Source organism: Condylura cristata, unplaced genomic scaffold, assembly GCF_000260355.1.
Source record: "Condylura cristata isolate star-nosed mole 26May11 unplaced genomic scaffold, ConCri1.0 scaffold00010, whole genome shotgun sequence".
NCBI lineage: Eukaryota > Metazoa > Chordata > Mammalia > Eulipotyphla > Talpidae > Condylura > Condylura cristata.
In genome coordinates, this window is record NW_004567111.1 from 17,564,863 (window position 1) to 17,592,292 (window position 27,430).

Here is a 27,430-nt window from a genome sequence, read left to right on the forward strand (position 1 = left end):
GGTGATGGGAAACCCGCGGGGATTACAATCGAGATGGAAAAAAAAATGTGCAAAATGATGTAAAAATAAACTTTGTAATAAATAAATTAAAAAATATATTAACACACAAAAAAGACATAATTAACAATTTTATTAAAGTGTTTAAGCTGCCAGGTTGTAACACTTTGAAATGGCTGCATAGAGCCATTGGAACTATTCCATGAAAAACAGTGTTATCTGAGAGATGGAAAAAGATCAACCTAAGTATTGAGCCCAACAAATCTAGCCTGTCTAAAGTCAGAGGCACTCCCAAATTTCCCAGTTATGAGAGTTAATAAATTCCCCTTCAGGGTTTAAGTCATTAAGTTTAATTAGGTCAAATTAATTGATTTTAATAATGAAATGTAAAGACCACTTTGAAGGGATATAAATAAGATTATTCTCTTTCTGTATTTTAGCTAAAGATCTGCAAGATTTCAACAGGTGAAAATGAAGATTTGCTTGAAGAGAGTAGAAGGTACTTGTCTGCTTTTCTTATTCTTTAACTGGAACTCAGTAGAGCATAGTAAGTTGGAGAAACTTACTACATTCATACAGTCTACATTCATGTCATAGGTTAAGTCTGGGTTTTACTAACTCTTAGTTGAGTGATCTTACAGACATTGAACAACTTCTCTGTACCTCATGTATAAAATAAGAAGTAATAGTACCTGGTTCATAGAGTTGTTGTATCAATTAAATAAGTTAATGAGATGGAAATTATTCTATCAATAACTATACTGGTAATTGTTGACCTATTTGGATGCTATGGTCAGCAAAAGGAAATAGAAAACTATTTGACAAAGACATTACAAGAAAGGAAATCTATAGGCCAGTATAAATGCCATACAGTAGATATAACAGCCCTCAGAAAACAAATACTAAATCAAATCCATGATTCATACATCATGACCAAGTGGGATTTATTCTAGTTTTGCAAGTTTAGGCCAAAATTCAAAAATCATTTCATACATGTCATTACATAAACAAACTAAACAAGAAAAATTATGAGACTATCAAGGTTGCAGAAAAATCATTTTGCAAAATCCATCACTTTTCATTATTAAAAAATAAATAGGGGAAACTTCCTCAATTTTGTAAAGAAATTTATTTTTAAAAAATAAACAGCAGTTTTATCCTTAATAGCGAGACACTAGGTGCTTTCTTAATAAGCTAAAGAACCAGCAAGAAGGTCCTCTCTGACCACTGCTTTTCAACATAGTACTGGAAATTCTAGCAAATGCTAAAATTTAAAGGAAATTTTTCTTTGGAAAAATAAGAAAATAAAATGTAGGCAGATTAGGAAGAAAGAAATAAAACTCTTCCTGATAACATAATTGTCTATACAGATCATATATTAAAAAATCCCAAGAAATCAACAAAAACTGAAGCAAGAGATTTTTGTGAGTTTGCTAGATACAGACTAATTTACAAATTCAAAAGTTTTCCTGTATGTGAGCGGGAATAATTGAATTTTGACATTAAAAACACCATGCTATTTGCATCAAATAAATGAAACAATTAAGTTTAAATACAGCTAAATACGTATCAGCTCTATGTGAGAAAGCTGTGGTGCTTGTGAGTAGAATTTAAAAGGATTTAAGTAAGTGGAAAAATATCCTATGTTCATAGGTAGGGAGGCAGTTAAGAGGTTAGTTCTTCCCAATTTGACCTACAGATTCAAGCAAACAAAATAAAAATCCCAGAAAGTTATTTCCTGTGTTTTAACCAACTGACACTAAAATTTGTAGAAACATTTTAGAAATAGAAAGGGAAAAAACAGAAAAGCCAACAGAAAGTTGAAGTAGAGGAACAAAATCAAATAACTGACATTACCCTACTTCAACATTTCCCTTAAAGTTCTCTAATCTAGAGCGTGTGGTATTGGTGGAAGAACAGACCGTGGATCTGTTATTAATTAAATAAGTTCATGAGATGGAGAGCCCGGAAATAGACCCACACAATATAGTCAACTGACATTTGAGTGAGGTGCGAAAGCAAAACAATGGAGGAAGATAGCATTTTCAACAAATGGTGCTGAGGCTGAATATCGCTCCAAAATACTAATAAATTAGACACTGACCATCAACTTTCAAAAAATTAACTCAAAATGGATCATAGACATAAACGTAAAATGAAAAAATACAAAGCTTTTTTTTTTTTTTGAAAGCTTTACTTATTTATGCATACAAGGACTAGATGTAAGCCAGAGGTGTGGGGGGAATAAGAGGATTCGCCAGAGACAGAGTGGGGAGCAGATCAGGCAGATCGACTGAGACATGCTGCTGAGGGGAGCAAAGGCTGAGGCAGGAGAGGTCTGCTGTGCCATGTGGGTCAGATCCCTAATCAGGGATCGAACTCATGCTGCAGTGGCTGGCATTAGCACTGTCTTTAATCCCTCTGCCACCAGGGAGGCCCAACCACAGAACTTTTTAGAAGACAACACAAGGGAAAAAATCTAGATGATTTTGTGTTTGGCAAAAAGGTTTTAGATACAATACCCAAAGCACAGTTCACAAAAGGAAAAAAAAATGGTAAATTGGATTTCACTATAATTAAAAGCTCATACTCTGTGAAAAGTGCTTTATGCAGGGAATATGAAAGGACAGCCACAGACTGGGGAGAAAAAAGAAAGAAAAAAACATCTGATAAAAGACATATCCAAAATATACAAAGAGTTCCTAAGAAGTAATTAAATAACCCAATTTAAAAAGGTGAATAAGCGATTTGGACACCTCACCAAAGAAGACATTCAGAAAATGAATAGAAGTATGAAAAGATGTTCAATATCATGCTGTCGCCATGGTATTACAAGTTAAAACAATGAAATATCTCTATAAACCTATTAGAATGGATTAAATTCAAGCACTGACAATAACAAATGGAGCAGGAGAAATTCTTATTCATTGCTGGTGGGACTGCAAAATAGTACAGCCACTCTGAAAGGTAGTTTTGCAATTTTCTGCGAAACTAAACTTATTCTTACTATATAGTCCATTAATGACACTCCTAGGTATTATGCAAACTATGTCCATGTGAAAATTGCACAATAATGTTTATAGTCGTTTTATTTGCAATCACAAATATTGGAAGGAACCTACATGTCCTTCCATGCAGTGAATAAGTGAATAAGTAAACAGTGATATGAAATTTGATTACACACATACACACACACACGAAAAGAACAGAAATTGGTGCCATGCCCAAAATAAGGCAATAATTTTCAAATAAAAATTGCCAGGTGAAGGAAGCCAATGTGGAAAGGCTACAGACTGTATAAATCCAATTATATGATATTCTGAAAAGACAAAACTCTGGAAACAATAAAAAGAGCAGTGGTTGTCAGGAATCAGGGTAAGGGGCTGAGAATGGGAAAGGTATAAAAGAGGGAGCACAGGCTTTTGGGGGGCAGTGAGCTCTTCTGTGTGATCCGGAATTGGTGGATACAGAATTTCTGTGTGTGTTACTATATAATATTACTTATGACAAGAATCGGAGATGGATACCACACTAAGAGTAAACCTTAATGTGAATGATGGACTCAATAATGTATCAAAAATAAGAAAGTATCACTATTGGCTCATCAGTTGTAACACATGTACCATATCAATGCAAATATTAATAAGAGGGTGAACGGGGGTGGGGGTGAGGAACAGGGAGTAGATAGCAGCTATCCAAATTTTCTGTTCAGTTTCTCTGTAAATCCAAAGCAGTAATTTGAGGAGACATATGTGCCCCCATATTCAGTGCAGTAATTCACACAAGTCAAGAGATGAAAACAACCCCTCAACAGATGATTGGATAAAAATGTGATATATGCACAATGGAATATGACTCAGCTATAATTAGATTAAACCCTGCCATTTGCATCAGCTTATGCTTAGCAAAATAAGTCCAATGGGAAAGACGAACACTGCATGATTTCATTCCTGTGTGGTCTATAGAGAAATGGAAAGAATGAATAAACCAAATAAAATAAAAATAAACTTTTGGACCAAAACAGTCTTCCCAGAAGGGGCAGAGCTGGTAAAATCAGGTAAAAGGGGTTCAGTGGCATGGTGAAGTAAAGAGACTTGAAGTGGTGAACTTAGTAAGCTATACACATGCTGATTAATAGTGATGCACATCTGAAATAGTTGTAATGCAGTTCCCGTGATCAAAATGATTAAGTGATAAAATTTAAAATGTTCTAGAAAACAAAATTTATTAATAGAAACATCAATTCCTTTAAGTGCTTTATCAAATTACAATTAAATAAATGTATACAATAGAAAGTAAACTGGTTGTATATATTTGATAAAATTTAAAAATTGAATAGTGGATAGTCCACAGATAAACTGTCATGTAAAATCCAGTGCTAACTGAACAGATTTACCACACCGCATCGAGAGAGAGAGAGAGAGAGAGAGAGAGAAAAAACATAGGGTCAAATGTAGGCTCAATGAAGACAATTAGCAAAACAGATTTCATAAAAGGAGGAGGGTACATTTTCTTTTAGGAACTTATTCAGGTAAAATGAAAACTGAAAAATTACTGTCATTTTACATTTGCTAGCCAACGGATGTCTTTCCTGAGACTGGGACTATACTCTTTGTAAGACATTTTCAACTTTAGCTAGCCATATTATCTGAGTTAAACAATTAATAGCATAAGTGGGACGGCTCCGGGGAAGAAGCATGCTGGGGGCGAGGGCTGGACGGACACTATTGATTGATGTGCTGCTGGCCAGAGGGCCCTACCCCAAGTCATCGATGGCTGAATGTCAGCCTGGGGGCATATTGAGTAGCGGTCTTGAGGGGAGGGCGCCCTGCACCTGGTGCTATTTAATGTTTCCACAAGTGACTCCAAAAATGCTCTGGATGTGTTTCTTATGCTGCCTCATATTCGAACAAAAACAATCAAATCTCCATGACATGGGGAGAAACAGAGACATGTTAAGCTGGGAGGAGCAGAGAAGTTCCTTTAAGCAGCCAGTTCTCTGTAGACTGTGTGGAGTGCTCTGAAAGTTCCACCCAGTCCCCATGTCATTTCTTTGGCTGACTGTCCCTAAGACGGGGGGAGCAGGGTCTCTACTCCCCTTTGTGCAACTATCTGAGACATTCCTTGCTGGATGAGGTTCTGAAGAAGAGCCTGAAAAAAAATGGACAAGATCCTCAAATGACCCTGGCAAATGCCCTGGCAAAATGCGTTAGCCTTGACTGCTGCTTACTGTGGAAATATGTTCCTAATGCTCAGAATTACTTGGATGACAAAAAAGCAAATATATTAAAATTGAAATATCTTAATTAAGTTATAAATGTATTTTTCTTATTGCTTAAAAAGATCAGTGATCTACAGCTAGAGTTCTGTTGTGCTCTACTTCTCAGTGACTTGGAAACCACAGGAATTCTGAAAGTGAAAAAAAGCCCTTGTGCATTAGTTTGCACAAAGAAGTTTGCAATTTGGAGCTGAGCTTGTAAGACAGGAAACATTGAGGTAAAAGGAGAGGGAAATTTTCTTTTAAAACCCATAAAAATATGTTTTAAGAAGGACCTCTCTGATCCAACACTAATGCTGTTCTGAGCAAGCTAATTCTTTATTGTACGCACTACTCTTGTATATAATGGGTACTTAGCAACATCCCTGCCTCCACCAGTCAATGCTACAGTGCCCCCCCAGATGTCACAACAGGCTGCCCTAAAATGTTGCTACATGATGACCCTCCCCCTGAGAACCACTGCAGTAAAGGGGAAACACCAGAGATTCAAAAGCTAATTTTCCAAGTGAAAAACTTCAATCATAGTAAGAAAGTGAATTTGTCACCATTAAAAAGCAAGAAAAAGGTCAGGTCGGAGCTAGAACCCAGTCTTCTGGTTCTCAGTCCAGGCTCTTTCCTAAGTTAATTCCGCTGTTTTGTATTCTGGAGACCTTCACAAATGTTGAGAGAGCAGACATGACTAGTTCATTCCCAACAACACCAGTCCTGTGGGTTATTTCTAAGTATAACATGGGTAATTTTGATGGTCATGGAAACTTTCAGGGGTTGGATACATGATAAACTCTAAAACTCTCAAGACAGAGACTACTATTTCAGTAGGAAGCAGGTAACTTGTAAATAAGACAAAGACCTCTGTTGATTATGCATTCATACATGTAGCAAATGGAGTTTCATAATCTATCCCACATCTGAAAACCAAGTCAATATTGATGATATTATTAACGCTAAAATAATAAACTTTAAAGCGAAAAATGATCAATTGAATGTTGTCAAAATTTTTTAGTTTTGTGCCTTACAAGATATCTTCAACAAAGTGAAAAGATAAAAAAAGAAGACAACTCACAAAATAGGAAAAATGTTTGCAAATTATACATTTAATAATGAACTTGTTTGCAAACTTTATGTAAAAACCTTTACAACTCAATAATTTAAAAAACTCAATTTCTTTAACTTCTTTTAAATAGGAAAAGAATTTGAATAGACATTTACTCATAAAAGTTAAGCAAATGGCCAATAAGCACATAAAAAGATGTGCAACCGGAAAATGCAAGTTAAAACCATTAGGAGATATCTCATCTCACTGGCTACAATGCCTATAATCAATCAGTGAGATAATAACAAGTGTTGACAAGCATGCAGAGGAAAAGGGGTACCCATACATTTCTGGGGGCAATATAAGATGTAATAGCCACTTTGAGAAACACTTTCGGTATTTTCTTAAATGGCTCAACACAAATTTATCAGACCATCTAGCAATTCCACTCCTAGAATCTACTGGAAAGAAATAAAAACATGCCCAAACAATAACTTGTATACATTGTAGTTCTGTATTCACATTAGCCAAAAAGTAGAAATGGCAAAAATGTCAGTCAGAAAGCAAATGGTAAGCACAATGTGGTATAGTCATACAATGGAATATAACTGTTGGCAATAGAAGGAACGAATACTGAGATCTGCTATAAAATATGTAAACCTTAAAAACATGATAAGCAACAGAAGCAAGATGCAAAAAGGCATATTTTGTCGATTTCCACACCTGTAAAATGCCCCCAAAAATTGAATACAAAAGATACAGTAGATTAGTCATTGCAGGGGTGAGAGTGGACATGGGGAATGACTAGAATTGGGTAGGAGGGCCCTGAAAGAAACTTTTTAAAAGAGTCCTTTAAAATAAATGAAACAGCCAGCCTCAAAGTGGAGAATAGAGTCACAATACATGCCTGAGAGGGTGTGTGCCCCACCTCCAAAAATTGGAAGAAACCTGAATTTTTAATTAAAAAGAGGAATGAGTAAGAGAAATAATATGACATCCCCAAAAGAACATTCCTTGGGGTGCATATTAATTTGACACCACAGATATTAGCTAGAGAATATAATATTCAAATCAAATGACAGGTAGGGAGAACTAGGTTTCACTAAGAGTCTTTTATTACAATGAGTATAATTATAGAACAATTTTATACCCCATATCAGTCAGTTTCTAATAACATTGCCCCCAAAGGAACAAAAAAAAAAAAAGTATGGCTGAAGTTCAAATAGCAAACATTATGCCAAAAGACTGAGTAAGGGAAAAAAGCATGATTTCAAAGTGGTTTGAGACGAAGGTCTCCAAGCAGAAGTGATTTCACGGCAATTTCTTTGCAAATGCAGAATATGAAAGATAAGGGAACACACTACCTTCCTCTGGATAGATAAGAGCAGAAGAAAAGAGGGTTCACCCCTCTGTTCAAAAATCTCACGTGACTCTAATTGGTGAGGTCGCCATGGTTTTCCTTAGCATGACCCTCACCGTCTAGCTTTCTACTTTTCAGCATCCTCCTCAAATGCCTTCCAACTTCTGTCTGCTCTGGACTCTGCTCCCCTTTTCTCTCCACACCCACGTACATTCTCCATTTCACTTAAATCCTGTGTCCTTCCCAGTCTTCCCCAGCTGAAGTCCTGCTACACTTCTAAAACCAGGCTTAATGGACCCTTCCTTCTATAAAACTCTTTAGATCCCTCTGCGACAAGTAAATCTCTCCCCTATGTTCCTATGTATTTTTCCCGGTAGTCGCCCATCTTTATACTGTCACTTCCTGCACACCTGTCTTATCTCCCTTCAGTGTCATAAAGTCCCTTCCTGCAAGCAGCGGCGCTTAGTTGTCTTTTGAGTCCTACCTCGAATGTGCCTGGAAAAGCCTACACTCCCAATATATTTTCAATGAAATTTCCAAAGAATGGAATAAAGTAGATTGTACCTTGAAACAACTAAGTACATCTATCAAATTTACATCACATATCACTTGGCTTTTTTAAAAAAAGATTTATTTATTTATGCATACACAACCGGGGTATAGGCCAGAGGTGCAGGGGCAGTGAGAGGCTTCACCAGAGACAGAGTGGGGAGCAGATCTTCGAAGCACACTGCTGAGGGGAGCAGCGGGCGAGACAGGAGAGGTCTGCTGTGCCATGTGGTCACCTCTGGGGGCAGGGATAGAACTGGCACTGATGAGGCTGCTGGCTAGCTGGCAGTGCTGCATCCTAGTCCATTGTGCCACCAAGGAAAGCCCCCCTCCCACTTTTTTTTTTTTTTAAAGATTGATTATTTGTGCATACAGAACTGGGGTACAGGCCAGAGGCTCAGGGGCGGCGAGAGGCTTCACCAGAGACAGAGTGAGGGGCAGAATAGGCAGATCGACGAAGTACACTGCTGAGGGGAGCAGCGGGCGGGTCAGGAGAGGTCTGCCACGCCATGTGGTCACCTCCGAGGCAGGCGGGAATGGAACTCATGCAGAAACGGCTTTAGATTCTCAGTATGTGCTTTAACCAGCTGCGCCACCAGGGAGGGAGGGCCCCACTTTTTTTTTTTTTTTAAAGAATTCTCTCTAGAAGGAAATTGGAAGTAAAAACACAAAGTTGTGGAACTATCATTATATCCTGAAAACTGCAAACATAGTATGTCTGAAATCCAGTGTGCTTAGGGAGATGTAGAAAAAGGTTGTTGAAGTTTGCTAAGAAGTTTAAACTTTAATCGCTGTGAACCCTTGGAAAAGTTTGAAGTTGGTAAGAGAGTAGTAGTGTATTTGCATTTCTAAGGAACCACTTTGGTGGCAAAGAAGATGAATTAGAGGGAAACAAGAAAAGAAGAAGGGCTGTAATTAGGAGACAGTAATTTTATCTAGAGATGATAGAATCATGGCAGGACACCGGAGGGTGAGGAGAGGTGACAGATTGGAGATATATTTAGGAAGCTGGTTCAGTAGGACATGGTGATTAATGACATTTAGATGAGACAATGAGGAGTCAAAATTTTTGGGTTAGGCAATTGGGGCATGTCGCTTTGTGGGAAATATGGAAGAAGGGGTGGCTAATGGGAAGATGATAAATTTGATTGCACACATCTTAGGTTTGAAGAAACTGGGAGACTTTGAAATGGGAAATTCCAGTAGGCATTTGGATTAATGTGTCCAAAGAAAGGTAGGACCAGAATTAGACACATAAGAGTCAACTCTCTATATCTGTTAAATGAGACTTCCAGGCTGACACAATATGAAGACAGCCAAGGTCTGGCAGCAGCCTCAGTTAATACCAAGCTTCAGTAGCCACAACCACAAAGTGGAAGACACTGTTTTAAAGGAAATTCTTTGACAAGGCCATATCTGCTCTGATAGTTTACCTGCTTGTCAAATTACTACCAGAATTTTATCTCTAATCTAAGTTTCAAAGAATTTTTTTTGGCACTTTTTTTTAAATATTTATTTATGCATACAGAACTGGGGTGCAGGCTAGACTTGCAGGGGCGGTGAGAGGATTCACCAGAGACAGAGCCGGGAGCAGAACAGGCAGATCGACAAAGTACACTGCTGAGGGGAGCAGCGGGAGGGTAAGGAGAGGTCTGCCGCGCCATGTGGATCACCTCCGGGGCAGGCGGGGATCGAACTCAAGCGGAAGTGGCCTTAGCCCCTTAGTGCTGTGCTTTAACCCGCTGCGCCACCAGGGAGGGCCCTCTTTCTGGCACTGCTTTATCAACATGTACAAGTGCTGGAATAGTTCTATAGGAACAGGTTAGAGCCAACTTTCTCTCCCCAAGAAAAATTATTTAGAAAATATCATAGTATCAGGAAGATAAGACACACTCTGTCCCATCACAAAAGTTAAAATCAAGGTGATGCCTTTCTTCCTTGCCACAATTTTTTAAATGCTGTACCCTGTTTCATTTAATTCATTTAAAAGCATTCATTAAAAGTCTACCTTTTGCAGGAACTCTCCTGCACTGCTGGTGGGAATGCAAACTAGTACAATCACTATGGAAAACTGTTTGGAAGTTCTTCAAACTGCTAAACATGGAGCTTCCCTACGACCCAGCAATCCCACTCCTAGGTATCTACCCAAAAGACACAAAAACACTGATTGAAAAAGATACCTGCACCCCCATGTTTATTGCTGCTTTATTTACAATTGGAAAAACATGGAAGCAGCCCAAATGCCCAAAAGTAGATGACTGGATAAAAAAGATGTGGCACATATATATACAATGGAATATTACTCAGCAACCAAAAAAGAGAAACACATGTCTTTTGCAGCAACTTGGATGGAACTGGAAAAGATCATGCTCAGTGAGATAAGCCAGAAAGAGAAAGAAAAATACTGGATGGTTTCACTCACAGCAGGAGTATAATGGACCAGGTGGAAAATAACAAAAATAATGAACAACCATATACCAGAGACATTTTGTGGGGGTGGAGTGGGGAATGGGATCAAAAACGGGGTGGAGGGAGGGAAATGCATGGGATTATGGTGATGGCACATGGGTGACTTGGTGATGGGAAACCCATGGGGATTACAATTGAGATGGAAAAAAAAATGTACAAAATGATGTAAAAATAAACTTTTGTAATAAAAAAAGTCTACCTTTTGCAGTTGGCATGCTATTATATATTTATGTGGCCATACAGAGTTAAGCAGTTCAGAATCCTTACAAATTGATAATCTGTCCAAGTTAAGTCCAAGTGTCACATGATTAATAATTTAGGACTTAAACATGGTTAAATTATCATATAAAATTCAGAGTTCACCACGTTTATTCAACTTAGTTAGAAGTCTTAGCCAAAATAATTAGGCAAGAAAAAGGAATAAGTGGTGTACATATCAGAGCAGAGGAAGTTTGCAGAAAATACTATTTTATATTATTTTATATTATCCTAATGGTTCTGTCAAATAGCTAAATAAACGAATTTACTACAGTTACAAAATAAAAAGTCAATATACAAAAATCAGGTGCATTTTTATATCTAACAATGAACTATCTGTAAAGGAAATAAAGAAAACATTTATGATAATTAACATCAAATAGCACAATAGAGGAACAATTTTATTCAAAGAGATAAAAGATTTGTACACTGAAAATTATAATAAAACATTGATGAAAGAAATGGAAGCAGACACAAATATAAGTGGAAAGCCATTCATGCTCAACATTAAAGTTAATGTTGTAAAAATGTTCATAATACCCAGTCATCTATAGAGTCTATAAAATCCATATCAAAATTCCAACGGCAATTCTTACAAAAATAGCAAAATAATCCTAACATCCATGTGCAAACACAAGATATGCTGAATAGCAAAGCAATCCTGAAAAATGGAAGAACAAGCTAGGGGCTTCATACCTTATGATTCACAGGTATAGCCAACTGGTATTTGGTGAGAGTTAAGAATATTCAATGAGGAAAAAACAGTCTCTTCATTAAGAGGTATCAGAAAAAATGATATCCACATGCAAGGGAAGGAAAATAGACTCCTAACTTATACTATTCATAAAAATGAAAAGGATTAGACTTTTATGTAAGACCTGAAACCATCAAACAGCTAGAAGAAAACTGAGAAAGTGTTTATCGACATTGATGTGATTTGGGGGGGACAGCAATAAAAGAAAGAAGTCAACGCATGGGGTTATCTTGAACTAAAAGGCTATTTGCACAGCAAGGGAGGAGTCAGCAGCAAAAGAAAAGGCAACCAACCAAATGAAAGAAAGATGTCTGCGAACCAAATATTTGCAAAGGTATTTATGTAGAAACTATATAAGGAACCCATGAGCCACAGTGAAGTGTTGCTGTTAATGCTGGGCGAGACTGACTCCAATTGTACCTCTTAAAGTACAGAGTGTGACTGTAATTCACTCTCATCCCTGGAGCTTAGTACCACGTCTGGCACTTAGTAGATGCTCCATAAAAGTTAACTATGAATAAACAAACAAATTTGCATTGAGAGCTTCTACTATGAGAGTGGGAATCTCGCTTCTCTAAAATCTCCTTCCTAACTGGATATGAAATTCCAACAAATGTGAGTTTATTGCAGAGTCAAATTAAAGCCCATAGGCCATCACGGTCAACTAAGTGGGGATAAATGTGCAAGCTTGGTTTGCCTGTGCACCCCCAAAGTAGAGCTGCTCAAGTACTATGAAGACTTGACTGCTGTGGATGAGAAAAATGTGTGGAAGACGTGAGAGCCACACTCCACATTCTCCTTCCCAACCATCTGCAGGACTTAACCAGGTCCTGCCTCTGTGGTTACCACTAGCTGTTCCATTGCTCAGTTTTCTGTCTACCACAATTTTTATGCTTTGAAATTTTCACTTTTGTATTGAAAGAACAACCTCTCTGTTCCATTGAAAACACCTGCTGTTCCTAAGGAACTATTTTAAACCTCCCAATCCCATTTATCTAAACCATTGATATCATAATATGAAGTTTTTATTTTAATCCCTGACACTTGAAGTTCATTAATTACATAATTTTAGAGATTCCTTCTGAGTATCCTACTTATTTACTAATATTTATTAGGGTTTTTTTTTCCTTTTTTGGTGGGAAAGAGGAATTGTCATTTATTGTTATATTTTCAAATTGTTACTGATCTACAATGTTTTGGTACAAATATTTATCAGGTACTATATAAAACATTATAGTCTGAATTATCATATTTTAGGCTATAAACAATCCTGCAGCGTAGATAGGATTATTCCCATATTACACATGAAAAACTGTGACAAGAAATATTAAGCAGTTTGCCCAAGAACATAAAACTAGCAAAGTCAGAAATCAATTCCTCCTCTTCTGAAATCACAGGCAGTTCCCTTCGAATTATTTGCCACCAGTGAAAATTGGAAATAGACTTGAGTTAAAAAACAGCCAACCCTGCCTATGAGGTAACAACCCACATGCACAGATACATTAGGAAAAGTATCCAAACGTATTCTTTTTGCCTTGATGGTTCTTTTTCAAAGCAACAGCTGAGAACTCAGCAGACAAAGAAAGAAACATTCTGCAGCCCTCTGCCTCTCTCCCGCGCTGAGGCGGCTGCTTCGCGGGGTCCCAGCCAGAGTTTGAATCTTCAGTGTGCGCGGCAGTGACAGCTTTTATTTGAACACGGCTGCTCTGCGGGTTCTATGTTCCCTTTTCCCTAAGAGCTCTGTGTCTCTCCTCATTTGCCATGGTTCATTTTTTTTCTCTCTCTCTTGCGGCGGAGAGAATTAGCTGTCAGAGAAACGGGGGCGACCGCGACTGGGAACCTGCGGGCTTCAGTTAAGCGGGGAGCCGCCGGGCAGGACTCCCGGGCTGTAGAGAAGAAAAGGTCCGAGGTTTTCTGGAGCTCAAGGGAGCAGGGACCTGCAGTTTGACATTTGCCTCTATGTGCTCAATTATGATTTTGAAGGCGATGATCAGTTGTTGACAAACTATAAAAACAAAACATTTTCACGACTCCACTCTTTCCCCCAATTTTTCAGTATATTCGTTAACTAAAGACATGTAATCAATAGCCGGTGAGCCCTGGCAACCGACACTGTGCTCCATCTTCAGCTAAGTTATTCACAGCATCAACGATCTGCATCTAATGACCATTTTGAGCCAAAACTTCACAGAAAGTTTCTCAAATATAACTGTCACTAAGTTAAAAAAAAAAAAAAAAGTCTGCGTTGGTCAACTTGCTAGTTTGCTAGAAAATTATATCACTGAGACCATTCTTCCCACAAAGGACACCAATTTGGCCTCTCCGAACAGGCAAATAAAAAAACAGATGGATTTTTATCTATTCATTCAAAGTGGGGGGGAGGGGCCAAGTGATTTGTGTGTTTTGTGTATCTCTATTGGAGGACAATAAACTGATGGAGGGCTTTTTTTTTTTAGGAAAAGAAAAGCAGACTAAACTGCATCAGCTACCATCCCTTTGGGTGCCAGCTGACCTCGGTGGAGATTTAGTGCTAGATTTAAAAGGCTTTGTTTACAGACAATTAAAAACCACATAAATTTAAATTGTCAAAGAAGAAATGGTTTCCAAAGCTTCTACCAGCCCACTACCCCCCAACCGCACCAGCCCCACTCAGGAAGGGCCCAGAGGCAAACACAAAGCCACCGACCCAAATGCCTGTGGAGTTTGCCAGAGATCGAGGTCCTGCTGCTGCTGCTGCTTGCCACTGTCACTGAAAAACAGAATCTTCTGTGGCTTAAGAAGGCAACAGACAGCTAGGAAATCTGCACCCAAGAACTTCCCAAAGTGTGGAATTATTGCCATTATAGAGCTGGAAGCTTTGGTGTGGGATCCTTTTTTCCCCAGCAAATAAATTTAAGCATTAAGAAGTGATACGAATACAAATGATGGTTGGCTTGATTAAAACCTGAACGATTCCAAAAGGGATTTGAAGTATTTCTTATCTGTGGATTGTACTTCCTCTCAGCCATCAGGCAAATGGACATAGCTTCAGAAAAGTGCAGCCTCATGGGGGGGGGGGGGACCTCTTGCATGTTTGCATGGATATTTGGTGCTGGTGCTGATGAATAAGTAATGATGTGTAGGTGTTGATAACATTTATACACGTCTCTGATTGGTTCTGACACAGGTGCTCCGTGGAGGATGAGGTTTACAAGCCTAAAACGGCCAGGAGAAGCCAGGGTTTCCGGCTGCCCCTCACAGATGCAGGGTTTTGCACCTGTTTTGAAGTTGTTCTTTTATTTCGTTTCTGTGCAGAAAAGCCAGGCATGATGTTCAAACTGGGAGCACCTGTGTTTGGGGCCAAGTTGGACTGTTTTTGTGGCCTGAATGTGGTCTCTTAGATTCATTACTTAAACTTAGCAGGAAAACTTTTTTTTCCTCAGAGTTTGAAAATCGGGGTTAAAGTGACGGTGGGCACACAAATGACTCTCACTCCAAGACCACGCATATGCAAAGTGTCATACAGCTTCTTAGAAATTCACAGATTTGGGTGATAAAAGGCAAATGCTATTAAAAACTGGGTAAGTGCTGAACCCCAGCTCATGGATGGAAAGCTTTGTTTAAAGCACAGGCAATTTTCTTATGTTAGTGATGTGACATGTGGGCACCAGGGTCAACCACAAATGTGATGCAATTTTATTCCATTCTCAGTGAACAGCAGAATCAAACATCATCTCCACATAGGATAGAATTTGGAAGATTTTTTTTTCTCTCTAATAACTGACAACAATATTGATAGATTCTTCACTCTCTGCTTAATTGGGTTAAGAACATTAAAAATTCTGCAGTTTAAAATAATAAGTCTTTTGTAACCGTAACTAATCTTTCAGTCCCTAAGGTTTGGCCAGTGACAACTGGAGGCAAATCAAGAAGAATTTATCACTTGGAATCATGGCCACGAGTCTCATTAAAAAAATTGCAGGGAGAACAATTAAATAGCATGTTCAAAATCTTTGGACCTGGCATTAGTAAATCTAAAGGCTAATAATAGGTATTATGTAAATCTATTGGTTGCTTTAGTTTTTTTTGTCTAAGTTGGAATATATAAATTGCATTTTAAATAGATGGCTTTAATTTTTATGAAGAACTAATGCAGGAAAAAATAACGCATTTAGTTATCTCCAATTAAATAAAATGCACTGACCAAAATTCTGCTGATAAGTCATGCTGGTGACATACATTCTGAAGAAACAGATTTATTTTTTTAGTTTAGATTCAAGAACAGAGGGTGTCCATCAAACAATCATGTGTTAAGTAAATATTGCAGTATTAGTATAATTAAGAGGTTGTGCAAATTTTAAAATGTTACTTGCAATTTTTGACATAGTAGCTGGATGCAAGATTTTTTCAGAATTAACACTTGATTTTTTTTTTAATCAATTAGCTTAGCCTTTGATTTGAATTCTCCACCCACTGGCGTCAAGGAGATGCCTTTTTCTTTTCTTTAAACAAAGGATTATTCTTCCTCAAAAGGGGTTTGTCTAGTTCTTTTATTGTTTTATGGCACACAAGGGAAAAATGCTTTTGAGGCATCACTACTGAATTTAGCAGGGACGAGAGTTTACTGCTATATAATCATTAGTCAATGCAGTAGCTGAAACCTTAAACAAAAGACAAACAGGCAAGCATCCCCTAAAGGCACATCACAGCACCAGAGAGGCGCGGCATGGATTTCAAACAAGGTTGCCCAAGCATGTGCTAAATATTGCTGCTCTTGACTTTAAACTGCACACGGAGGAATACAGTTTCACCTTTTATTTGGAAACAATACTGAGAAGCAGGGGGACGAGAATATAAAAGGCTTAGAAGTGCACTTTGCTCTGACTCTGTGGCAACTTTGTGAAAATTATATTTCCAACCCAAAAAGAATTTCTCAGTGTGAACGGCCCTATCATAAAGCGGTGCTATTAGAAAGAGACGCTTACATCGCCAGAGCCTTTCTGTCTTGAGCCAGGCTTTGTTACTTCACTCGCACCCACTACAGTTACAGGTCTATAATCTAGCTGTGTGCTTCTAGAAGTCTTGGGAAGGATTTCCGCAATATTTCCTACTTTGGTGCAGACTGATCATTCTCTTACCCGCTTCTCAGTGATGAGTGTTAAAAAGTTTTCTTTTTATGTTCTTAAAGCAAGCTAATGAGGAAACACTGATTTGTGAAAACACAGGTACACAAAATATAAGCAAGAAAAAGTGAAAGGAAGGAGTGATGGATGCGATTTGACAAGACAGGTAAAATGCATATAGGTTACCTTGCACAGGGAGGAACCGGTGTTTAGGGGTCTGAGGGGTGATAAGTGTGTGCCACAGGAATATTTTGATAACACGTTTTTGTTAAAAATATTTCTTTAAATGTTTGAGTCCACTCTCTGGGTTATGCGTGTGTTCTTTTTTATTACTATAGTCATTCTGTAGCTTTGCTGTTACTCAAATTTGCCGATTAAATAGCTAACGTTTATTTCGCCATCTAGATGCCAAACTGCTTTGCTTTCTGGTCAGCTTTTAACAGAGTCTGTCAGCACAGAATATGCTGGTCCGCTTGCCCTACATCCTGCTTCTTCAACACCCTTCCTCACACTGCCCTGCACTGCAAAGTAGTTGTCACTTTTCAGAAAGAGTTTTAATGTAACCACTGATCAGTCAGGTGTCTTGTACCTAATGGAATGATACAGGAAATTTTAAGCTACATTGCTTTTCCTGGGTTTTAGTGTGATGTCACAAGAACTCCGATGAGAGAAGGAAACAAATTTAATATCATTTAACTACACATTCAAATACTCAACCAAAAATTCTTCACAAGATAAAATGTCACCAAAGTGAGCACTGATTAAGTGTGAAAACTCACAGATTTGGTTTCCATCATAACATATCTTAGCTGGGCTTGAGATTTTTCTTCCTATATTAATTTATTTAAAAATAGGTTTATATCTTTGAACACCACCAAAAGCATATTTCCTTCTTGTCCTGTCATTTTCTTTACATTTGGTTGGGAAAGTTACATTAAGTTATGAAGTTATTTGGGAGGTGAATTGAAATAATGGAAAGGCAGTTTTAAGTGCCTTACTTAATTTATGCCTTCTCCTCCCAAAATTAATCAATTCATAAGCTTTTGAGGACACTCTTGCTTCTTCAGTTTTTATTAAGACTTGTGTAGTCTCTAAGAATATATTAGTCATATATTCCTTGAGATGAAGGGTTCACATCTCCCCGTGTTCCCCATACCCAACACTTTCCCCCACCCTTTGCAGGACTCAGTACATTAACAAATGTGCTGCTCAAGAAGTGACGGGTGTCAAGAAATAGAGATAAAATAATTGTAACTTGAGAAGACTCGGTGTAATAGGAAGAGAAGGGTTAAAATGTTGATAACCCATACGGTGCCCCTGAAAAAATCAATATGTAAGTATAGAGGTGTTCATATTTTACAAAAGTCCTGACGTGACATTATCTAGCAAAACTTATTTTGAATTAAATTCTGCAATCTATAACAAGTATAACTGAAAATAGTAATGATTCAAGTAAGTTAGAAAGTGAAAATAATTACCAGAATCATTGCTTGCCAAGCTGTTTTGTTTTGCTTAGAGATTTGGGTGTTGATGTTCTTTATAGGCATGTACAAGAAGTTGGGTGAGATCTTATCAAATGCCAGTTACTTACCTATGCCAGGTAAATATTACAAATAGCTTCCTGTCCTTTCCACCCACAGGGAGGATTTTTGATCTGGATTGCTAAACTCTACCTTATCTCTGTACATATATTTATACTATAGTGATTTTAAAATGCTTTATGTACTCACTGAAGAGTTTCCTTCCAGGCAAAAGATACTCTTAATCATTAAATTCAAATAGAACTTTTACAAATGAAATTAGAAACCAACTTTTTGGTCAAAGGTACTTTTCTTGTATACGCCAAAGGTCTAAGTTTTCAGTGTCCTGAAAAGACCATAAAAGTATTATTACAATGCTTGCAAATCAGGCTCCTTTTTTTTTTATAAGCTAATGATGTAGGATGAGAGATATTTCATCTTTTATACAGTTATTTGACAGTGATGAATTTAATTCATTCTATCACATTGAATGATACATTTATATTCAGTATGTAGTTTAAAATTTCATAAATGATTAAAGTCCCTGTCGTTTTAATTATAATATGCAGAGAGCAGCCAGAACTTATTTGCAAAGAAAAATGTTCAAGTCAATAAATTTGGTGAGTGCTCCTGACAACATATAAATAATGACTTTAGAAGTATAACTACCTGTACTTGAAAACTAAATAAAGATCTCTCTTTGGATTTCTATAAACCAGCTCATCTAGCTTTCTATAGATGCTCTTTGGGGTTATGTATAATTATTTATGATATATAATTTGCTTTATATATATATTGAAATCACAGTGTTTTGTGACATTATATTAGTAGTGAACCAATTTCAACCTAGAAACCAGCTTGAAATTAATCAACCATGGTCTTATACCTTGCCCCTAGACCTTGGTTCTTTGAAAAGGAATTTGGATACCTAGAAATCCTCTTAAATTGGGAAATGTCACTGAAAGACTTCACTCCACATCAAGATGATGATCTGATTCTCAGGACCCCATTTCTCCCTTCACCACTATCCACCCACCCAGGTTGTACATGGCCCCTTGAGTAGAAGTTATTTCCACTCCATTAATTCATTCCTTTAGCAAATATGTACTTGCCATTCGACCTCTGCAGTTACAGTAATGAACAAGTTAGGAATGATCTGGCCAAAATGAAATTAACCTATATGAAGCAAGGAATGAAACAAATGAGATGTTCAGATTCTCTGGATATTATGAAGCTACATATGATTAAATGTATTACTCAGTCCCTTCAGGGCTTTACATTCAACTTACTTCAGTGCATTCTTCTTCAACTCAGAATTTGACTTCAGTACAAGAAAGGAAAGCTACTAAGCATGATCCCTTCCAACTCCATCCATGTTGCCTCAAATAGCATGAGTTTATCTTTTTTGATTGCTGAGTAATATTCCATTGAGTATATGTACCATATCTTCTTGATCCAATCATCTACTTTTGGGCATTTGGGTCGATTCCACATCTTCCCTATTATAAATATGGCAGCAATAAACATAGGGGGGCAGGTGTCCTTTTGAATTATTGTTTTTGTGTCCTTTGGGTAGATACCTAGGAGTGGAATTCACGCTTAGTGAAATAAGCCAGAAACAAAAAGAAAAATACTTGATGGTTTTACTCATAGCAGAAGTGTAAGGGGTCAGGGGAAAATATATACATATATGTATACATAATAATTGTAATAAAGTAAAAAAGAACATCAACTAACAACTATAAACCAGAGACATTCTATGGGGGAAGAGAGGGGAACAAGATTAAAACTGGGGTGGGAAGAGCACTGGGACTATGGTGATGGCACAGGGGTGAAGTGGTGGTGGGAAATCCATGGGGATGACAACCGAGATGAAAAATGTACAAAATGAAGCATAATGTAAAAAATGTATTTATAAAAGAAAAAGAAATGAAAGCTATACTGACAAAGTGACAGCTTTTGGTTGAATCTTTCTTGGGTCCAAGAAAAATCAAGTTAATCCAGTTCCTTTATGCCGCTTAGTGTTTTCAGTGAACAGAATGTCACCCCTCCTGCGAGGGGTGTCTGAAACTATCTCCCACAAAATATCCACTAGAAAAGCAGACACAATCTCAACACAGTGAAGGCTGATCTTAGCCAAAAGATCTAGTAGCTCAACCTTTTTGTTAAGGTGATAAACCTGGTCTCTTCTTATGAAACGACAAAATGTAAGGTTTAAACTCCTGCTGACAGACACAAGTGATGACAAGCATCACTGTCACCTAGGTCTGTGCTGAGAAGAGAAGACAGAAAAGGACCTGAATGCCCAATATTCTATCACCATCATTTAGTTTCAAACATCTGTGGCTAAATTCCACAATACAGGCATTCACTTTTCAGGCAACACTTTCCAAGAGCACAGCTGCTCAATTTATAGGAATTTGGTCTGTACTTTCACGAAGTTTGCACTTAGAGTTTATTGCAACTGGTCCTCTGGATGAGTATATTTTGCAAATAAAGGAACAAGGAAGGAAGGAAAGGGGAGCAAATAAAAGGAAGAACAGAAATAGTGAAGGAGGGAAGGAAAGAAAGAAGGAAGGAACCCAACCACTTGTGAACATGGACTCCAGGCCTCCAGCGTGTGCATTTTACAACATTTCAGAGGAGACAACGACCTAAAGGGAGAGGGGAGCATCTCTGTGATGTGCTTAGTCAAAAAGCACATACCTGCTTTGATGCAAACTTCGTGAAAGTACAGACCAAATTCCTATAAATTGAACAGCTGTGCTCTTGGAAAGTGTTACCTGAAAAGTGATTCCTGTATTGTGGAATTTAGCCACAGATGTTTGAAACTAAATGATGGTGATAGAATATTGGGCATTCAGGTCCTGTTTTTTCTTCTCCTATCCTACAGTTCCTAGCTCCTCCCCCTCTCTCCCCCTCCATCACTGAAATACAGAAGAAATCCCGGCAATGGTCTTGAAACTAAAATACAACAATTAAACTCTTAGCCTATTACCAACAGAGATGCATTAACCACCATCCCTAAGGCGGAGAGCTGGTAGAAACAACGACAGACCTTTAACGCGAGCATGGCTGCAGGGTGACAGCTTAACGAATGGCCACCTAGAATCTCTTAGGGTTAATAAGCCACCTGTCTTGAAAGTAGCAGTCATATTGGTCTTTGAAGCCTATCCCAACATTTAAACTCTTGATGAAGTTCTTACTGTGCCAAAGGAACTTCCTAACAAAGCCACTGAGTCAATTTAACCTAGGGAAACTGGACCCAGTAGAGCAGGCTATCAGAGTTTTGTGTTGAGATAATTACTGCACTAAAGAGAGCATATGGGCTGGCAGAGCTGGCACGTGGCCTGCACCAGCTGTTACCTGGGCGCTTGGAAAACCTACTGAACAGCATTTTGGACACAGCACAGCTCTGCATAAGTTTTCCAAGGCTTCTACTGGGAGTTCTTCATAATAAATTTATTTCCTGTATAAGAGAGGATCGCACCCAGTAATGTAACTGGAACAAGCATGTTAAATTTTTTTGGCACAGAGATGACTAGTGGCTGAAAGGGACAATCTGGGACAGAGAGTCTGCAAAGCTAGAAATAATCAAAACATTTGCTGGACGGCATGCCCCTGTTTTAGAAGATGAAAAAAGTAACTTAACAACATTGAGAATTTCCTGGAAAAGAGTTGATCAGACATAATGTGTTTAGCACATCTATGACTCTGTCTAGCATACAATAAATGATAGCTGCTTCTTTTTTTTTTTTTTTATTGTTATTCCTACCTCATAGACATAGGAACTGGCTCTTAGTCAACCATTGCAGCTAGAACTATTTTACTTTGGGAAAATGTTTTCTCCAGAATAGATATCAAAGCATCAGTCAATGAATACTTATTAATGACAATAGCTTTCACTCTTATATAGTACATTTTCTCCTAAATGGCCCCCAAACTTACCAACTATAATATCATCCCCCACCCTGTTGAAATTCAGTTACTTTTAACAATACAGCCACAAACCACATACAATTAAAAAACTGACAATAAAGCCCTGTACCCCCCCCCAGGCAAGCAAAGGAGTAAAATAAGGTTTGGTATATTAGAGTTGTCCTACAAAAAGATGAATTTCAATAAGCATAACCCCAAAATATCACAGCAATCCTTCAGCCTGAATTCCAGCAAGAATCTCATCATGCTGACCAACATTCTATTGAAAAACTGATTCTTCTCTTCCAGAATGTTCAGAGGACTAATTTAGGGCCATGCACTCCCATATGACTAAACGTCACCGAAACATGGAGTCTATGTTAGTATCCAAACAGACAGTCAGCCTGAATTCACACACAGGAATCATGAAATAGAAATAGATTGGTCCTGACAGTCAGTTTTCTCCACCTGTTTGGGAAGGAAAGTCAGTGTCACCTCAAGGAGGTAATTTAAAACCAAGTTTACTTACAAAATAGGTCTGGTTCAAGGTTGTCTTTTGACAGTCGTTAGACTTAGCCTCGATTTAGTGAATTTACTTTGAGAGAATGCACAGCTGTAAAGACAAGCTATGAAGACATCAAGCCCAACTTTCGACTGTCACAGTTCCAGAGGGGTAGCTGATTTGCATTCCCAGACAAAGAAGAGGCATGTTTCAGTGGAATGGGTGCATGTCCAACTTGGAAAAATCCAACCATCCCATTTAAATTTTTAAAATGTATGCCTTAAAAACATTCAGGATATTTAGAAAATCTACTGCATTACATCACAGTAAGTGCATCACCACATTATATTTTGCAAGCTTTAGCAAATAAAAAAATCCCCCAGAAGAATCTTAATTCTTATCTATGGAAAACATTAAACTGCTAAGTGCTAACAACTGGAATTAGTCCTTAAATCTCTAATGAGAATAATAAAACATGAGTGCAGTTTGTGCTGTAACTTGATAAGGCCTGAATTTACTTGCTGTTAGGAAAAGTCACTGATCCAGCAGTATATGGCTTTTTACTCCCTGAGGTACAGGAAACAATATCTGTCCTCTAGGAATGTCCTTTGCGGTAAGCACTTCTTATCTGTGCAATCAGAGGACAGAGATAGCAGGGTAATATCTAGTAACAGCAGCTTTATGAGATGATCCATTACTGATTTAAATCAATCTCAAGCAGGTAGTTGTCCTTAACCCATTCAGATCAGACTGCTCCCCACCAACAAGGACCCTCCAACTCTTTCCACCTATGCCTGGCTTCAAACTCACAGGCAAGACTTGAGCTGCAAGACACTCTTGTCCCCTAAACTGAGCACCTTTTGAAAATCTCATCACTCGGAAAGATTGTAGAATTGAGGCTCCTGCCCCAAATTGAAACCCAATGTGTACTGGGGTAATCAATACCAGGTTTGCTCCACAGATGCACAGAGCAGGAGCTTAAGGAGTCTATTAACAATTTGCTCAGACCCAACAACTTGCTGTGAGGGGTGGCAAGATGAAGCAACTCCCCCTTTCTACCCTTGGAGAATTTTGTTAAAGACACATTCGCTGGGAAGCAAGTTGTACTGTTTATAGGCACATACCAGCATAAATTCAAATGGAGGAATGTTTAAGAGCAAATGATTAAGTTAGCGTAGATATCCCATGTCAAATTAACAACACAAATGGGCATACGATACTTGTGTTTCTTATATAATAAATGAAAGTGTTCTTAGCTTAACCCTTGGATAAATAAATGCTAAAAATAGACTTCAGCTTATTCGTACACTCAAATTAACATATATATTTTTCCACACATGCACTCCTGCAAAAGAAAAGATTTTAGTGTGTGAATATTATCAATTTTATGTTATCAATGTATTTCCCTCATTTCACAGGAAGAAAATGGAGGTTTTGAGATATTCAGTAACTTTCCCAAGGTCACAACTGGCTATTGACAGAATTAAATCTCCCAACACACTTACCACTGCTTTTGTTAGTTCGCCTTACTGCTTTTAAAGAAAAGTCTGTGTAAATATAAAAAACTCCACATACATATGAAATTTTAGCACTTTCAGGATTTCAGAACTAATTCAAGCTATGAACAAAAACAGTGGTCATGTGTTAAATATTTAAGATGAGTTCTGTTGACTTTTGGTTGATGTTTTATTTCCATATCAATTAGATGTGAATACATTCACTTCTTCTCTCAGTATCAGAAGTGTAAAGTGTCAAAGTCAAATACATACAGAAAAAATAAAACCTGGTATCAGTTCCTGGCTCCCTCTCCCCCCATTCTCCCCCGCCCCCCCCCCGTATCCCCCACTTAATATTACCTTCCAATACTGAGATGAGTAGCCAAACTTCACTGTTATTCAACTGTTAGTTTTCAAACTCTTGTGAACTCAGTAAAGTTGGTGATGACACCCAAAATGGTCATTTTACTTTATTGCCATAGAAATGAATGAAAACTGGCAAGTTACAAGGCTTCTGCCAGTGACTTTGTATGACAGAGCAGCACTTTTTGATTTTTTGAGCATTTAAACATTTCATTAATGCCACTTTTGTTTTTTAAGTTGCTTAAAGTTTTCATCAATTAACTGGGCATCTGGCCTCCGGAGGCCCTGATAACTGGCCACTTTATTTTGTTGCTTAGAAATGCATTGATACTTGGACACCAGCAAGCTAAGAAGAAAAATGTTCTTTACCAACTCTTCTCCTAGAGACAGATTTCCTTCTCTAGCCTCTGCTGTGCATGTCTCTCTCAGCTTCCAAACTCTTTCGCCTGATCATGTGTAATTTGGGGGAGCAGGCTACCACCCAGAGAACCACCATTCTAGGCTTCCCTGAGACAGCCACGTGGGACTTCTGCTTGTCCCTTTCATGTAGAAACAGCACGCAGGGATTTTTATGATTCATTTTTCCCTTTTTGATAAGATGAAAAACATATCAAAAAAAAATCAGAGATACTTCCATTTCCTTGGAAATAAGATGAAGGACAAGAGTTTCTACTTAGAAACATGCTTTTTTTTCTCTGGCAGTCTGTGTCCATAAAGTGAGAGAATTATTTTTATTGCTCTTTTTGTTTGATATCTGTAAGCAAGATTCTTTGTATTTTTGCATATTTTTTTTACCTTTTCAAATTAAACTGCCTATCTTGAGAAACTGAGTTTAACATAACAACTAAGCAGAACAATGACAAATAATTTAGTATCGTAATCATTTGCTTATCAAATTAAGAAAACTCAAAAACTGCATCAGAAAACATACACTTTAATGTGCCCCCAAAGTAAAAGATATGAAGCTCATTAATTCCAGCAGTATATACTTTTAATATCGTGGATATTCTGTTAACATGAAACAAATGTTTTTTATGTAACGTAAATAATTATCTAAATATTGTGTCCAGAGACTGGACACAAATACCCTTCTTTGTGTCATTTGATCACATTTTCTAACAAATCTTCAGATGCCAAGGTTGTTCTTAAGGTTTAAGACATTGGCATTTTTAGATTTCTGTTTGCTATAAACAAATCACTTTGTCACTGATCACTTGAATGTGTTTTGATTAATCAAAGATTTTATACACTTAGATTCTTGCATATTTAAGCAGTCTGAGCGAAACATCACTTTAAAGGAATCTCAGATCAGTGACTCTAGTCTCACAGAAAACATATTAACTCAGTGGCCCAAAGCGATAGCTCTTCTTTCCTGTCTTGTCTTAGCAGTCCTTAGCTCTCTTATGCAAGAAGAGGAGCCCGCATTAACATAATTCGACAAAACTAACATCCAACTGCGTGATCTCTGTAAGCATTCTATATGTGCCTGTAAAATGCAAGCTGACAGCATTTTACTTGGTTTACCACCGACCTTGTTTATAAACAACCTATTGTCAAATCTCAGAGAAGTTTGCTAACTACCCTTTGTCAATTTTACAAAAAAAAATATCAGCTCGGTCAGGTGCCATTAGGACAATTCCAAGCAGAATTTTATAACACACCAACTCAATATTCCTCTGCATTGCCCATTACAATCTCAGAAACTCCGAAGGTCTCTGTAAAAGGAACACTTGGAAAATTTTAAACCGATCAAAATATGGCATCACAGTTTGGTTTTCCTCCTCGATTTAGTTATACTAGCAAAGATGAAAGGGTAGGAGTTTCCGAGCAGACAGGAGAGCTGCATACCACGTATCAACTGTAAATGAATTTACTTTTTGCTTGTTGTCTAGAATCGTCTTGGAATTTTGATTAAAGAATGTACTTCCTTCTTCGTTTTGCATCATTTCCCCCACCTTAAGCCAGTCTTACTCGGACGGTCACACAGAAAGGAAGATAAGTAATAACACAGAGCAGGCTCCAAGTAAAATCTAGCCCAGTACAGACAGCGTAATAATGATGTCATTAAGACTGCTAGCTGAATGGGATTCAGACTGAACTGTTGTATAGCTGCAGACATAAATCTGAAAGAACTTTTTGGCTACATTCTCAGACTTACCTTGAGAGATATTTAGGAGCTCCAGGAAAATGAGTTGAGAGAAATGCACTCAAAAGAAGGAGGCATGGAGGCATGCAGACTGCAGACAGAGGTGCAGGCCCTATAGGTTCCTTCTGAGATACAGGAGGAAACAGTTTGTTAAATGGATCAAGACAGAGAAACAATCTGAAGAAGAAGAAAACAGAAAACAAATAAACCTTAATTCTAGCCCAAATAAATGAGAGAAAGGCATTGGTGGGGCCGCTCAAAGCCTTTTTGCCTAGCTGAATGAAAGCAATCCCTAAGACTGAATGGGTAATGAGATCCTGGCTCCTGAGATTTTAGCTTTCTTAATCATGTTCATAATTAATTCAAGAACATTGATAATTTCATTACATTCTTTTTGTCTTATCAATAAATGATGTGCCTGCACTTTTGGTCCTGTGTACAGGGAGAGGAGAGATGCTTTGGGTAATATTGCACTAGGAAGAGTGGATATATATATGATCCAAAAAGGTGAAGTGGTAATTATTATCCTTGACCAGCCTTCTATTATCAGAGCACGATGACAAGCAGCTACAAATAATTAATAAGCTTTTTATGCAGAAATGCAAAGCCTTTGAAGAAAAATAGGCTGCGAGTGGAATTCCTTCCCGAAGATTATGTACATAGCACAGAACGCTTCCACAGAGAA

General features: G+C 37.8%; 1 long non-coding RNA gene across 1 annotated transcript in view; it reads right to left on the reverse strand.

Annotated features, from left to right (window-relative positions):
- Positions 1 to 27,043, reverse strand: part of LOC105853483 — a 199,043-nt gene extending 172,000 nt beyond the window's left edge. The window contains exon 1 of the long non-coding RNA XR_001145329.1: positions 26,758 to 27,043. This is a non-coding gene — a long non-coding RNA (uncharacterized LOC105853483). The remainder of the gene's footprint in view (positions 1 to 26,757) is intronic.
- Between the last annotated feature and the right edge of the window lie 387 nt (positions 27,044 to 27,430).